The sequence below is a fragment of the Capsicum annuum genome, chromosome 5, assembly GCF_002878395.1.
Source record: "Capsicum annuum cultivar UCD-10X-F1 chromosome 5, UCD10Xv1.1, whole genome shotgun sequence".
In the NCBI taxonomy this organism is placed as follows: domain Eukaryota; kingdom Viridiplantae; phylum Streptophyta; class Magnoliopsida; order Solanales; family Solanaceae; genus Capsicum; species Capsicum annuum.
Window position 1 is genome coordinate 216,863,446 of NC_061115.1, and position 10,866 is coordinate 216,874,311.

Below are 10,866 nucleotides of genomic sequence, written 5' to 3' on the forward strand. Positions count from 1 at the left end.
TTATGATGCATCAACCAAACCACTTTGTACTTCTATATGGATTCAAAAGTTGTATTTCTATTGAAATCTGATTGAGCTTGTTGGTGACATTGATAGGGATGTGGATGACGATGATGTTACAATATTTGAAAATTCCCAGCTACAAAGATCTACTCGAAAATTCACGAACCTGCACATTTTCTCTTACCTTCTGTAAGCATTTCTGATTCATTCTTTCCTTGCCTCTTGCTAATTCGAGTGGGTGAGAAGATATGACTTTAATGAGTGGTATGAAAGACGTCCTTATCTTAAAAAAAGAGTGGAGTGGGATGTCTTTGTTTGTAGAATTCTTATATCTTTGGTGTTTTCGTTAACCCAATAAATACCGATATAGTTTGAATGTAGTTTACCCAGCCACATTGTGAAATATGTGTTCAATTGACAGAGTTTGATAATAGGTTAGGTGTTCAAATAGTCATTGACTTAGTTTAGGTGGTTCGATAAAATATTCAAGACAAGTGTTTTGGTCTATCTATTTATTTGGCCTATTAATGACTCCAACTTTATATAGTCAAACTATCACTTCAACTGTTGAAATTAGCTCACTTATCGGCTCACGCTTGTTTGAATGTTACTTCATTTGACGCTCGGAGGCTAATACTGATCTATGAACCATCGAGTAAATACAAGACCTATGACACAACAAAATGTGTGCTTATCAAAACAAACCGCAACAACGACTCGCCTCTATCACTTGGAGGGTAGAAAAAGATATAAGTTGTTATTATTAAATTGTCCCTCTTTGTAATAAAATACATAAAATATGCCTCTACTCCTTGAAAAAGATATAATTTATATTTCTTTAAAACACATTAAATAAGTACGAATAATAGACTTCAAACTAAGTAAATTAGACAAGAGGTAATAAAATTTCTAAATTCGAACTCAAAAAGTTCAAATCTTGAATCCGCTTATTACACTAGTATAAAAAAAGGAACAGGACACAATAGTTAAATAAAATGTTGTGAGGATAAAACTAGAAGGCTGAAAAGAACATCAGATTAAAGCATGATCTCGAATTCTTTGAAAGAGATGAAGGTATCAAAGTTGCATGTTTCTGCTTTGTCTTTGTAGTTTCTTGTTCATCCTTAAAAATCTGCTTGCTCCTGCACTTCATGCTACAAAATGGCTATCACCCCTGTGCATTTAAGTATATATCATCTGACAAAAAAACCACTTCATGATAACAATGATTATAAATTTTTAACTTAATTTGTAGGCTTATAATACTTTGGTCCCTCAGTTATGAATAAATATTTATACAACATATTTAACCTTTAACTTAAATTTATCATAACAAGAAATACATTATCGATTGTGCAAGTTAAAGTGATGATGAAGGGAAAGAGTAAAGAAATTAATTATAGTAGCATTCTCAGATGTACATGTGATATTTTTCTCGGGTAACAACTTCTTGCACAATGAACAAAATTCAAGAAAACCACTAGTAGTTTTCTTTTCGAAACAGGGTTTGATTCGGCCATTAACTTTGTTAACAATTTGTAACATGTTTCTTTTGGTTCCACCAACACTTTTTTCGTCTTCAAGTACTACACTTAGTCTTGCGTTGCCCTTGACCTTTTATGTTTGTTTTTTGAATACCTTCTATGCCTGAAGGAGTGGTATTTATATACAAATATTTCAACGTAGTTTAATTTGCTGGAAGGGATAGAGTTATAAGTATGACCTTATCCGAATTCAATAGTTTTGGCTCAGATACTATTAAAAATGAAAATAATTAATTTTGAATAGAGTATAATTAAATGAATTGCAGCGGTCCTAGTCAGACTAATAAAATTTAAAACGCGAATTTATCTCACTTGTCATAGTAGTTAGATTTTTTCTTGTTATTATTTTTTTACTCTAGCTTTGCCATCTTCTTTTCCTCGTTTCATTGCGTTGTAGTTAGGGGAAAGTTAAGTGATAATAATTATTGTGACACTGTTTTTTTAATAACCGGGAAACTTTTAATAATCAGCGAAAGCATGTTTGAAGTGTCTTTATCTTTTTCTACTTAAATATCATGCTTTTGTTTAATACTACAACTTTTATTGCTGAACTAAATTTGTGACTAAATTATTCATTTAATTTCTATTAATGTTCCTATTAAATCATCTGTATTTAAGGCCGAATTAACTTCATAAGTTTTTGGCAAAATTGATAAACGTGTCATTTAACTTGGCTTCAACTTGCATTTGTGCCTTCCAACATTGGGTGAACATAAGTAGACGCTTAATCTTGTATAAAGTTGAACAAGTAGACATATTTTCCTCCTACATGACCTTTTACGTGTATTATGCCACAGAGGACTTGTACACATCCAAAGTTGGAGTGCATAGGTGCCAACTGAAGGCCGAGTTCAAGGATATGTTTATGCATTATGCCTAAGTTTTTTATCACCTAACTTTTCCCTACTTACAAAGTATTGTAATTAGGAAAAGAAGACGACAAAAGAAGGGTGAAAAGATATGAGCAAGGAAAAATCTGACTACAAAGGAAATTAGATTCCGAAAAACAAGGCGATAAAGCCGAAGTCAAAAGATATAAACAACGATAAATTTAGCTTCAAGTGAGATTAGATTCGGAATCTAAATTTTATGAGTTTGACTAGGATCGCTGTAATTTTTTTAATTTCTACTCTATTCAAAATTAATTATTTTGCTTTTAAAAGAATTTGAGTCAAAACTATTGAACTCGTATAAAATCATACTTATAACTCTATTCCTTTCCTACAAATTAAACTACACAAAATGTGCGTATATAAATACCACTCCTTTAGGCATAGAGGGTATTATGAAAAAAACACATAAGAGGTCTGAGTAAGGCAGGATTAAGTGTAGTACTTGAAGAAGGTGTTGGTGGTACCAAAAGAAACATTTCACAAGTTGGTAACAAAATTAGTAGCCCAATCAAACCCTATTCCAAAATGAAAACTCTGTGGATTTCTTGAATATTGATTATTTTGCAAGAAGAAGTTGCTACCCGTGCAAGATATCTACATGTACATGTGAGAGTTCTCTATAATTATTTTCTCTACTCTTTTCCTTTATCATCACTTTGAATTGCACAATTCATAGTGTAGTTTTTGTTATAAATTAAATTAAAGGTCAAATATGTTGAATCAAAATTTATTCATAGCTAAGGGATCAAAAGTTTTGTAACCCTACAAATTAAAGTTTGTAATGGTTATCATGAGTTGACTTTTTTTCCTAATGATATATACTTAAATGGATAGGGGTAATAGGCCATTCTGTAGCTTGGAATGCAGGAGCAAGCAGATTTGTAAGGATGAAAAAGAAACTACAAAGGCAAAGCAAAATCAGACAGATTCGATAGTTGTATCTTCTTCGAAGAATTCGAGATCATGTTTTCATCCAATGTTTTTTTAGCCTTCTAGTTTTATTCGCGCAACATTTACTTTGACTTTTGTGTTTTGGTTCTTTTAGTTTTAATACTAGTGTTACAAGCAAATTCAGGATTTGAACTTTTTTTCGAATTTGAAAATTCTGTTACCTTTTATCTAATTTACTCAGTTTGAAGTCTTATTCGTACTAGCACTTTTTCAAGATAGCCCCGTAAAGCTTGTTTGAATAGTTTATCAAACCACCTAAACTAAGTCTATGACTATTTGAACACCTAACCTATACTCAAACTGCATAATTGTACACATTTTTCCCAGTGTAGCTGGAAAAAATGTATTAGTATTTATTGGGTTAGTGTAAATACCCAGATACGACAACTATAAATAAAAACATCACACTCCACTCTTATTTATGATAAGGACGTTTTCGTACCACTCAGTCATATCATCTCTCCCCTATTGCCATTCAAGGTGGATCCTAGGATAGGTAAAACAAAAGCTATTTTAAGTTCAAACATTGGTGCTTGAACATTGATGGCTGTACAGACGGAGTTAAGAGGATGTTGGAACAATTTCAACTTTGCTAGTAGACCCGACTATATTTAGCTTGCAAAGTGAAAGCTCTGAAGAGAAAACTCAATGATTGGAGCAAATTGAGCAGGGGAATTTAGGCGTACAAAGAAAGTTCCCGTTAGGCAAGCTGACAGACACCGAAACAATATTGAGAGACAAAATTCTCACTGAAGCAGAGATGAAGAGAAAAGCAGGACTTATGCTAAAATACGAGGAGTTGATTGTAAAGGAGGCGATTGCATGGAGACAAAAGTCCAGAGACTTATGCTTAGAGGAGGGAGATAGAAACACAAAGTTCTTCCATAAAATTGTCAATGCCACATAAGGTATAATAGCGTAGACAAGTTGTTATTACAAGCAGAACTCAGGATTCTACTAGAATTGACTAGAATTGGAGAGGAGATAGTAGATCTTTACCAAAATCTATACACTGAAATAGCGCAATGGGGACCAATCAATCACTTCCACAATTGCCCAGTTTTAACCGTGGAAGAAAATAAGAGTCTTCTAGCAAGATTTGAGGAGGAGAAAGTGTTGAGAAATATAAAGTTGTGTACAACAAATAAAGCTACAAGGCTTGATGGCTTCACCATGGGGTTTTTAAGAAAATACTGGGAAGTGGTACAATTAGATATCATGAATGCATTCCATAACGTCTCCGAGCAAGAAATGTTCGATAGGAGCTATAATGCCACTTTTATAACTCTGATTTCAAAGAAGAGAAGTGCTAAAGAACTAAGGGATTTTAGACCAATTAGTTTTATTGGTGACATATACATAATATTCTCTAAAGTTCTCATTGAAAGGCTGAAAGGGTGATGGAAAAACTGGTCCTCTATCAATTCTGAGAAGGGTGGGATTTGGGCAAAAAGGGATTCACTGGATAAGGTATTGCATTTTAACAATGAGTTTTTCAATCCTTATCAGTGGTATTCCAACAAGTTCTTTTGATCACATAAAGGTCTCAGACAAGGTGATCCTTTGTCATTATTTCTGTTTTTACTAGAAATGGAGGGCCTTAATAGTATAGTTAAATTTGCTAATACTAATGGATGGGTAAGATGTTTTCATGTGGCTAGAGATGGAAGAGACAACTTGGAAGTGGCTAGTCTGTAGTATGCAGATTTTACACTCATTTCTTGTTATGCTAATGAAGAATAGCTGAGAGTACTAAGGGTGATTCTGGTCCTGTTCGAGAGGATGTCTGGACGACATATTAATTAGAGGAAGAGTTTCTTGTATCCTATCAACGAGGTTTCTAATATGGATTTCCTGAATGCAATTTTGGGTGGTAAGTTTGGCAGTATGCCAACTACTTACCTAGATACTTTAGGAGAATAGTCAAAGTCTATGGAGATATGGAGTAATGTGGTTGAGAAGTGTGAAAATAAATTGGCTAGGTTGAAAAGGTAGTACGTGTCACTTGGTGGAAGATTAACTTTCATCAACTCAGTCTTAGATTCCTTGCCCTACTTATATGATGTCATTGTGCCCTATCCTAGCAAGGGTCATCAATAGATTAAGGGAAAGTGGTTGTAGCCACGTATGAAAGGAAGACTGATGGATGACTAAAGAAGTTATAAATTCAGTATGGAGGTCCATAAGAGTCATCTGGAATGAGCTGAGAATTTTTTCCGTGGTCAAAGTGAACAATGGGGCTAATACCTATTTTGGAAAGATGATTAGCATGAAGAAGGTAAACTAGAAAGGTTGTTTTCAGGGATACACTCCTTAGTGAATCACCAAACCATAGCAGAGCTTTTGGACACCAGAAGGGTGGAGTTTCAACTTCAGAAGGCAACTCAATTATTGGGAAGTGTAAAGAATGGTGAAGTTCATAAATCAAATTGAACAGTTCAGTGGATTGAGGGAAGATATGAATTATGCTGGCAAGGCAGTAAAACGGGTTGTTCAAGGTGAGCAAAAGCTTCAGAAGGTTGAACAGTACCAACATGCAGCTTAGCAGCTGGCCATGGAAAAATATTTGGAAGACCAAAATACCGTATAAAGTGGCATATTTTTATTGCTTTTGGCAAAGGAGTCAGTGCTTACGGAGAACCTTATGTAAAGGGGGTCAGTGCTTATGGAGAACCTTATGTAAAGGGGAATAATCTTATGCCTTAGATGTTTCCTATGTGGGGAGAAAGTAGAGACAGTTAACTAGTTTTTCATTCATTGCAAGGTCACTGGACAGCTATAGATGCTGTTTTTGAACCTCAGAGGCACATCATGGTGAATGCCTAGGAAGATTACGGAGGTCTTATCAAGTCGGGGGCAAGTGGGAGTGTATTCTAAGAGTAGAAGTAGGTGGAGGATAGTTCCAGCTTACATTTGGTGTTCAATCTAGAAGGAAAGGGATTCCAGATGTTTTGAAAATGTAGAAAACATTGTGCAGCAAATCAAGTTCAGTTGTATCTTGATTCTATGTTTTTGGTGTAATCAGATACGTCAAATGATCCTATTTGTATTCATGATGTTTTAGACTTGTTATACACATAAGATCATAGATATTGGTAGTGGACAATGCCTGAGAACAGAGTTACCTGGCACCTGTTGCTTGTGGGAGGTGGAAGGTATCCAATGGAATCAGTCGAGGTGCGCGAAAGCTTGCCCGGACACCATGGTTATCCAAAAAAAACAAAAAAGAAAAGGTGGTGGAGAATAATACCCTCTTGCATATGGTGGTAAGTCTGGAGGGAGAGAAATGGAAGGTGTTTTGAAAGATAGGGTCAGGTTAGTCCACGATGTGAAATAGGACTGTCTGGTAACACTTTTCTTTTTGTGTTAGCAAAACTGTATAGAGGATGTAGAGGAGTTAGTAGATTTCCTAGGACCTCTCTGTAAAGCTAGAATCTAACTTCTTCGTAACAATTTTTTGATGGTGGCCAGCATTCCTAATGCTGAAGATTACAACAGTACTATTTCTTTTAAAATAAAAAAGATATTGGTAGTACTCTTGTAAATATGGTTGTGTACAACCTGGTAATGTCCTGATTTTAAATATATATATGTGCAAAGTTACCAGTTTCCAAAAAAAGAGTCATATTTTCTCTCCCACTCGGGTTAGCAAGAAGCAAGGGAAAAGTGAATCAAAAATTCTAACAGAAGGTAAGAAAATGTACAGGTATGTGATATTTTCCACTAGATCTTTTAAGTTCTGATGTACCCCTTTTGCCACCCTGGCTCTGCCCCTGCATCCAAACAGCTATCAAAAGATAATGTGTTTCTTTTTGGAATTGGATGGCCAGGATATGGCTTTGCCTCCCCCAGTGATTTAAAAAGCCTTTTACAACCAATATTACTAGGATTTCTATGATGTTTATACCTTGGTATGTTCTTGTTATCTTGGCAAATGTGCTAACGTAAATTCAACTGTCCATTGAACACATCAGCAATTCCTCTTGTTAATACATGTAAAACGGTGAAAATCTTGTTACAAAGATTGTCTCCGCATGCCCACATGAGCTACCAGATTCTCATATTGGTGGAATGCGTACCATTTGCCAGTTTCTGATATATTGTAATTGTAATTGTGAAAAAGGCAATATTTGCTCTTAATACACAAGCATTGGGAGATGTTGCGCTTATGGATGCACGTAAGTCCTTTAAACTTATGATTTTATCTCAAACTTATTTCTTCACACCTGCTAAGTTAATTCACTTTTTTCTCTTTTGTTTGTTTTATGATCCGTTTCCGTAAATGTCATAATCTGGTAGGTCACACTCCTACATGCTATTTATGAAGATGGAACTTAAGGTTGTCACTATGAAATTGTACCCATTTTTAGTCTGATCTTCTAGGCGATGAATTGTTTCTATAAGTACAAGTGGTCCGGTGAGATGCCTTAAAAGGATTTCATGTGGAGTTTTATCTAAATGCCTAATTGGTGAAATATGAAAACCAATGTGCTTGTGAGGAAAATTAATGTGTGATGAAGTAAGTTAGAAGTTGATCATGTCTAAATGAAATAGGTCAGAAGTTGATCGTGTCTAAATGATAGCTCTCTGTTTTAGTGATCCGTTTGAGATCAATACATCAAATTATCTACTTTTGTGTTTCCCTTCTGTGTGAGGTATATTTTCCAGAGAGTCAGAGTCTGCAACTAACAATTGTTTCTATTTACATCGGACTGATCCTTTAATAGTTTGATTGAGTGTTCATTCTTTGTATGCGCTGAGGCTTCAATTGTCAAAGTATCTTAAGCCTCTTTTGGTCACTTTATTAAAGCATCCGTACTTCTGCATTGTGTAACTTCTGCTACTTGTTCAGAGCAATATAATAGCATTATCACATTTTGGTACCTATAGAAAGAAAGTGCTTTCATGTTGACTTGCAATGGAGATCAGACAGTTTTCATGTTGACCGGTTATATCTGACTGTCACTTTCTTTTGTTGATCTCCTGCTGTCCTTTGCCTGAGTCTGTCGATGGAGTTAGTTCTCTAAAATATCTTGGTTGCTCATCTTAAATTGTTCATTATCAATTTCAGTTTCGTTGGTACTTGTGTTATAGCTATAGCAAAGAAAGTGGCCAACCAATTTAACCAATTGCTGTTGTGTTGTCAATTGCTTTATTTCCTTTTCTCTTCCTGTGTGATACTTACAGATTATAGAGTTTGGCTTGGATGGAAAATCTTGTTCTTCATTATGCTTTCCGAATATTTTCTTTCTTTGAAAATGAAAGTTTGACTAGTTTGATGATTTGATCTGTAGATTTATGATGCATCAACCAAACCACTTTGTACTTCTATATGGATTTAAAATTTGTACTTCTATTCAAATCTGATTGAGCTCGGTGGTGACATTGATAGGGATGCGGATGATGATGATGTTACAATATTTGAAAATTCTAAGCTACGAAGATCTACTCGAAAATTCACGTCGCTGCACATTTTCTCTTACCTTCTGTAAGCATTTCTGATTCATTCTTTGTTTTCTTCTTGCTAATTCGAGTGGATGAGGAAATATGAATTTAATGAGTGGCATGAAAGACGTCCTTATCTTAAAAAAAAAAAGAGTGGAGTGGGATGTCTTTGTTTATAGAATTGTTATTTCTCTAGTATTTATGTTACCCCAATAAATACTAATACAGTTTGAATAGAGTTTACCCAGCTGCATTGTGATATATGTGCTCAATTGACATAGTTTGAGAATAGGTTAGGTGTTCAAATGGTCATCGACTTAGTTTAGGTGGTTCAATAAAATATTTAGATGAGTTTTTTGCGGCTATTTATATATTTGGCCTATTAATTAACTCTACCTTTAAATAGTCAAACTATCACTCAACTGTTTTAATGAGTTCGCTTATTGGCTCACGGTTGTGTGAATGTTACTTCATTGAAGCTCTAAGATTAATAATGATCTTTGATCCATTGAGTAAATACAAGATCAATGACACAACAAAATATGTGCTTATCAAATCGCAACAACTACTAGCCCCTATCACGTGGAGGCTGTGAAAAAATAGATTGTTATTATCAAATTATCCTCTTTGTGATAAAAGGTTTAGAATATGTCTCTACTCCTTGAAAAAAGTTATTTTATATATCATTAAAAGAGCTCTAAATAAGGACAAATGATAGACTTCAAACTAAGTATTTTAGACGAGAGGTAATGGAATTTCTAAATTCGGACTAAAAAAGTTCAAATCCTGAATTCGCTTGTAACACCGGTATATATATGAAACAGTCAAAATAAAATATTGCAAGGATAACACTAGAAGGTTAAATAAAACATCGGATTAAAGCATGACTTTGAATTCTTCGAAGAAGATGAAGCTATCAATTCTGCCAATTTTTGCTTTTTCTGCTTTGTTTCTTGTTCATCCTTAAACATCTGCTTTCTCCTGCACTCCTTGGTACAAAATGGCTTATCACTGCCCATTTAAGTATACATCATCAGAACAAAATACCAATTCACGATAACATTAATCATAAACTTTAGGGTAATAACACTTCTGGTCCCTCAATTTTGAATAAATTTTGATTCGACATATTTAACCTTTAACTTAAATTTTTATCATGACAAAAATTACACACTCAATTATGCAAGTTAAAGTGATGATGAAGGAAAAGAAAAAAGAAATTAATTAGGAGAATTCTCACCTGTACATGTAGATATTTTACTCGGGTAACAACTTCATCTTGCAAAATAAACAAAATTCAAGAAAAGGTAGTTTTCTTTTCGGAACAGGATTTGATTGGGCTACTAACTTTATTAACTATTTGTGACATGTTTCCTTTAGTTCCACCAATACCTTTTTCGCCTTCAAGTACTACACTTAGTTCTATCTTGCTCATAACTTTTTGTGTTTTTTTTTTTCTTCTGTATACCCTTCATGCCTTTCATGCCTGATCGAGTGGTATTTATATACATACAAATTGGTCTAGTTTAATTTACAGTAAAGACTAAGTTATAAGTATGATCTTATCCGGATTCAAAAGTTTTGAGTGAAATTCTAGTAAAAGAAAAAATAATTAATTTTGAATAGAGTAAATTAAATGAATCGCGAATCTGATCTCACTCGTAGTAGATTTATCCTTGTTCTCTTATCTTTTGACTTCTCCTTGTCGTCTTCTTTCCTGAATCTTATCTACTAGTAGTTAGATTTTTCCTGTTCTTATCTATTTACTCTTGCTTTGTCATCTTCTCAACTTTTTAAACTTTAATGAAAGATTAAAATTGAATGAGTTTCAAATTCCAAATGTATAACAATAGTAAAATTGGAAATTACATAGTTTTTCAAAATATTAAAAAGAAAAAAACTCTTTAAGTTCTCATAAGAACAAAACAAAATATACTTTTTCTTGTTGCCCATTAGGAAAGTGAAACACTAAAGTGAAAGGTAAAACATTATCCAAAACTGAAGTTGATAGAGCTATCTATGTATAGTTT

The 10,866-nt window shown here is 34.0% G+C and overlaps 1 long non-coding RNA gene across 3 annotated transcripts in view; it reads left to right on the forward strand.

Moving 5' to 3' along the window:
- LOC107853674 overlaps positions 1-10,866 on the forward strand; it is a 39,029-nt gene that overhangs the window by 15,230 nt on the left and 12,933 nt on the right. For 2 of the 3 annotated variants that reach the window (XR_007055563.1, XR_007055565.1), the window contains exon 4: positions 97-8,879. This is a non-coding gene — a long non-coding RNA (uncharacterized LOC107853674). The remainder of the gene's footprint in view (positions 1-96; positions 8,880-10,866) is intronic. The other variant, XR_007055564.1, reaches the window with a different exon arrangement.